Source organism: Fukomys damarensis, unplaced genomic scaffold (assembly GCF_012274545.1).
Source record: "Fukomys damarensis isolate Sample0158 unplaced genomic scaffold, DMR_v1.0_HiC HiC_scaffold_29, whole genome shotgun sequence".
Lineage (NCBI taxonomy): Eukaryota > Metazoa > Chordata > Mammalia > Rodentia > Bathyergidae > Fukomys > Fukomys damarensis.
This window is the reverse complement of record NW_022900941.1, coordinates 31,829,778-31,835,759: the sequence shown is the minus strand read 5'-3', so window position 1 is coordinate 31,835,759 and position 5,982 is coordinate 31,829,778. Positions and strand designations below refer to the sequence as shown.

Genomic DNA, 5,982 nt, shown 5'->3' with positions numbered 1-5,982 from the left:
TGTACACAATGCTGCTGATAGCTGGATGTCGCGTCAGGGTCGCCGGCCCTGCCATCCGGAAGGGTCCTACACCTGTGTCACAGGACTTCAACACATCATCCAAGGGTTTCTTACACTACTTTATACATTTTAATTGGTTGCATATATTAGCATATACTATAAGATTCTCTTCTAAGAAGCATTACATAATGCATGTATACCGCAAAGAGATCTGATTAGTTAAAAGTCACAAGCATTAACCGACACATACGAAACTCAGTTGATGGACTGGGTGCATTGGGATGAGCAGGGGCACCGTTTTCTCTCCACTGGACAACAAGCCTACACTTCCCATGCTGACTGCATGACAGAAAGGTTTCTACAGTAGCTTGTCGCCTGCTGCCAAGCTTGTGGAGGGCGGCGGACATGTGGACCATCCAGGCATGGGCTGGCGTGTGTGTGTGTGTGTGTGTGTGTGTGGTGGGGCGGGGTTCCTTTTGGCAGCTGGGTGTGAGAGATCAGTGTCTTGTGTACAGAAGGGGCTGTGTTGAAGGCCTAAGTGTGTTCTTGATTCTGAAAGACTCTGTACTCAGTGCTCACCCCTCATCAGCGGCTGCAGCTTTGAGGAGGGCTCTGTGCAGTCATTCTTGTCGAGTTTGATGGGTTCAGGGAATTCATTGTACAGCTAGCTCCTTCTCTGTCTCTTGTGTGATCGTCTGGAACACCCGTTCCACGTTGATGGCCTTCTTGGCACTGGTCTCGAACTAGGGATGTTGTTTTTGCTGTAACACCAGGCCTGTGCCCTCTTCGTGGACATTTGTCTGTGTTCCAGGTCAATCTTGTTCCCCAGCTCGACAAAGGGGAATTTCTCCGGGTCCCGGGGGGCTGGCATGGATGAGGTACTCATCTCTCCAGCTGTCCAGGGTCTTGAACTTGTTGATGGCCGACATGTCAAACCCCAGCACTAAGCAGTCCTCACCGAGGTAGAAGGCCAGGCGGAGGGACTGGAACCTTTGCTGACCAGCTGTGTCCCTATCTGCATGGTGACTAATCTGTCATCCACCATCACCTCCTTGGTCAGGAAGTCTGCTCCTATTGTGGCTTTGTACTGGTTGATGAATTTCTTGTTCACATACTAGTTCATAAGTGATGTCTTTCCGACCCTGAACCACCCAGTATGATAATCTTCAGTAACACTTTCTTCCTCTAGGTCGTCCTTCAAACTCGTGGAGAAAGGGGACAGACTATGTGCTGTGCTTTTGTGCTGCACGAGTCGTACTCATTCTCTCTCTCACTCCCGTTCAGAGACTGTACTCCAGATCTCCTTAAGCTCTCTGTCCGTCATTTCTTTTAGTTCTTTGACTGTACGGAAGGTGGCTGATTTCGTGTCTTTCTCTAGGACTTCCATTACCTGGGCTTCCTCACAGATGTAGAAATTCCCAGAGCAGATCATGCTCTCCTGTTGCATGTTCTGTCATTTGCGACCACTGCGCTGGGGACTCTGGGCTGACCGTGTCACAAGGGACGAAGGGCACCAGGCCAGGAAGGCCAAGTTCTGCTTCCCTCAGGTCCTGCCTCGCTCTCCAGCCTCCACAACGCTGCTGTCGCCCCCTCCTCAGGCTTTAAGGCTGCCCCGTCCTCCACCACCACTGTCACCCAGAGCGGAAGAGCCAGTCACAAGAGGCTCTATTCCAGGGTGCGGGGCCGAGCCTCAACCTCTCCTTTACTATTTTACGGTATGATAATTAAGGGGTACTTGACCAATTATTGGGAGACCATAATTGCCAGTGTCTGTATTTTTTTCTCTAGTCTAGCCAATTTCTCTAGAGAGGTCTGCTCCCCAAAATTATATGAACCGAACAAAACAGTTCTCACAATTAAATATGTAGAATTTCACTTCTCTTGTTTTCTAAATGACGTCACACTCCACCTTTTCCAAAACCATGGGCTGCTGATTTTCAAGCTTTTATACTTTTATTTCCCCACAGAATAAACATCTGGTTTTCTTCCAGGTTGGGAACGAAGGTGCCTAGTGATATGAAATAGGAGGGCTGAGATCTTATGGATCTTCCTAAACGCTTTCAATCAGATGCCTTACTTTAAGCCACACACCATTCTCCCCGCCATCTCAGACGTGTGAAGTTTATTTGCTGAGTCTGGGGTTCTCTGAGTGAATTCAAATCATTCACATCCTTCACAGGATTTGAGTTTTCTCTACAAGTATTAAATGCCCTTCTATCGGCATGCTATTTTCTTTCCTTGTTCTATTTCCTCTTTTATTGTCTTTTGGTCTCCTGTTATATTTATTACACTGACCATTTTGTGGACTTTTGGAAAGAATCAATAAAAACCCATGTATCTGAACGTGTCTAAAGGGAAGTCCTTCATATATATCTTTCACTTTGTGACCAGAGTGGTTTTTCTAAAGTGGAACTCTGACAAAATCCTGTAAGCCCAGTGCTTAGATCCTCCCCATCTTCCAGGTTTGGAGTCAGAATTTCTTTCATGTAGGTATGGATGGCCCTGCATGCTCTGTTCTTTGCTATATTCTGTGGCTCTGTGCTTGTGGGCTGGCACTTTTGTGTTCTAATTGGACTAAAACACTTGGAGTTTTCCAGACATGTGGCAGCTTCAGGCTTGTGTGTCTTTTCTCCCTGAATATTATTATCCCTGAACCATTTCTCACTGGAACTCAGAAATCACCAAACTCTCAATTAACCACCCTTCCTTTATAGTCCCTCTGTAAAATATTGAAAATGTTCATTTGTTTATATTTCACACTGACCACACATAAACAGTTATAAAGACTACGCATTTTCACAAATTTACTCCCAGCAGCTACTATCATACTTGGTGTGGAATAGCCATAATTAAGTTCTAAGAGGTAAATTTACTTTTATTTATATATCAAAAAATTAGATGGCAGAATAAGCCTAGTAAATTGATGATAACTTTTTAAAGTGGTTGTGTCTCTAGACACAAAGTTTAAGTAACTTTCAGATTTCTTTAAACTTACTAAATCTACATACTTTGGATACAGTTAATCTAACATAAACATCAGTTAATACTTTAAATAAAAGTTTTATGCTATTTTTTATTTTGGTTTAGTTTTTTTTTTTTTTAAGATAGGATCTCACTAGGTAAAGCAGTATTTGGGGCAGTTTTTTTTTTTTCAATTTCCCCCTTTCCCTTCAACATGTTTTATATATTTCAGACACATTATGAATTAGATCCCTGATAACTTGCACTGGTTCAAAGGTCAGGCTAATAACTTTGTCAAGCACTTATGATATATAGCCTAATTTTAAAAAGAAACAAGGCTTTATGAACTATCCAAAAAAGTCAGAGAAGGTAGTATGTTTGCAAGTCATAGTGAAACCAGTCATCACAAATTTTTGAGAGAAAACAAAGCAATAGTGTCAGACAGCAGGGTTAAAGATGCCTAGCCAGTAAAATATCGTCAACACTTATTACATTAGCATAAGCTAACATTTTAGCATCTTTTAGTTTTGCATGCAGTCATTAAAGCATAAAACAGCATAAGACACCTTTTGAATGTCTGTCCTCAAGTGTACTTTATTATTTTATCCAGAACAAATGCATCTGTGCTCATCTGTTGCATGTGATTAGTAGAGAATATCAGAGAATACTGGCATTATTCTTTTATTTGCTAATGAAATATTACTAGAAAATATTACTTAGTATATCAAGAAGAAGAGATACAGCATGCCATCTGGGGCTTGCAGTGAGGAGAAAGTGGAGGAAGGTGCAGCAGTTTTACTGTAATTGACTCTTTTTGGGTGTTTTAAAACGATGAGGATAAAGGCAACCAACAAAGACAGTGATAGTGGCAGTCTCCAAAGAACAAGAATACGGAGAGAAATAGATGAACAATGAGAGGGGAGGGGGGGTGCTGAAGAGTGATGCTTCTCTTTGAAAATAAGAAACGTGGTCACCAGTTGACAAGATGGCGTGTGAGAGGCCTCCAGGGACAGGTCTGCATTGGTCCTTGTGACAACTTAATCTCACAGATAATTGCTGACAACCACTGAATATTCTTTCACCTTTGTGTTGTGGAATACAGGTTGTACAAGTGTCTGTTAAGTAACATGAACTATGTCTTTTAGGTAGGGAAGGTGGTTGGTCCTAAGTAGCCCTGCCTAACTGCTGAACAAGTTTGCTAACAGAGGTTAGAACTCTTGTTGAGGATATTTTGAGTTTAATTGCATAACCTGAATTGAACAAGATCTCTCAGAAAACTGTAGTCTGGTCTCTCTTTCCCTCTTTTCTTTTTCACGAGCATACAGTCCTTTTTAAGAGATGTAATATTCAATTGATAACCCATTTCATTTTTAGTATTTAATAACATTCATCACAAAGAGAGTGGAACAAGTTTTGTTCCATTCTCTCTCTCTTTTTTAAAACTTGGTTAGCTTTAATTATGAGAGATAATTTCTCTTGAAGCTGCTTAATTGCCCATATTCACCTGCCCTTTAAATTGGGGAATGGGTGAAAAAAATTTAAAAATTTTTCCTTGTTTGGTTTGCTTTTAGTTCTAGGGTTCTTTTTAAAAATCTATTTTGGGAGCTAGACTTGGTGGCGCATGCCTGTAGTCCCAGCACTTGGGAGGCTGAGGCTGGAGGATCCCTGTGAGTTTGAGACCAGCCTGGGCTACTTAGTGAGTTCCAGGTCAGTTTCAACTACATAGTGAGACCCTCAAAAAACCAAAAAAAAAAAATCCCTCTATTTTGGGTCATTTTTACCATTGAATCCCAAGGTGGAATCTCAACTCAGACTTACTGACTATCAGTAGTCAGCTTGTTTGTCTTTTGTCATTGATTTTTCCATAATGGCTGGTTGTTCTAACATTTGTCCCTGCTGGTACAAAGTAATTGTTTAGTTATGACACATAAGTTCTTTTACGCTTAGAGGAGATATCCAGATGGATGTTTTCTCTCTCTCTCTTTGAGTCCAGGTCCTTCATCAGACTTGTGCTAAGCTCTGCCTTCAGCAGAATAGTGCAGAGATTCTGTGGTAAATTATTTCATCATAGATCTCATGTTCTGTGATTTGTACTATGTTCTGGGCCACTTCAAAGAAAGAGGAGCCATATGGAGTATAACAGCTTAAACGCAAGGCAACAGAAATTGTCAGAAGAAGTTTACTGGAAAGTAGCATTGAAAGACAGGGTCAAGCCAGGGTTGGGGATGGAAGCCTAGCAGAGACAAGCAGGCATGGTGTATGCGCTGGGTCACACAATAGTATTCTCTTGAGGAGACAGATACTTTCAAACTTTTGAAAAAAATGCAATAAATATTTCACAAGCCTGCCAAGAAAAACAAAAGGTGGGGAATTATTTATTATCCAGAGACCTTCATCTGGTTCCTTTTCTTCTACACCAGAAATGAAAAAAAATTAATCATTTAACTTACCTTTATGATTTTTTTGTTTGCTGTGATTAAATTGTGCCTGAAATAAGAAAAAAAGACATAGCTTCTAAAGGTCTAATAAATAAATAATAGATGTCCATTTCTGTAATTTCAGCCCTAAACCCTTGTAAAGCAAGGAAGGAATGTGAAAATTATCTGGCAGCCAGCCAGTAACTAAAAAACCAAAGGTATTCAACTATGACTGGGTGAATGCAGACATCTATCTGTCTGTCTGTCTGTCTGTCTATCTATCTATCTACCTATCTACTTTTGGTCTTTACAAGTCCCTGGTAGTTGTGGATATCAGCATTCTCTTCACTGTTTTCAGTCCCAAGTTGCCTACCTTACTCCTTTTTCCTTTATGTCAGTCAATGATCACACATTTAAAGTAAGAACAAGGGCATTCACGTCAGTGACGTGTGGATCCAAACAGTGGATCGAACTCAGGCCCTTGCACTTGCAAGGCAGGTGCCACTGAGCTAAATCCTTGGCCCAGAACTATGAAGTTGAAACTGAGATTTCTTTCCAGTAACACAGTTCCTGATGAGATGTGGAAGAAGTGAGCCTAGTCTGC

At 41.4% G+C, this 5,982-nt stretch overlaps 1 pseudogene; it reads right to left on the bottom strand.

The window, feature by feature from the left end:
• Window positions 1-568: 568 nt before the first annotated feature.
• On the bottom strand, window positions 569-1,432 carry LOC104860007 (annotated as a pseudogene).
• Window positions 1,433-5,982: the final 4,550 nt, after the last annotated feature.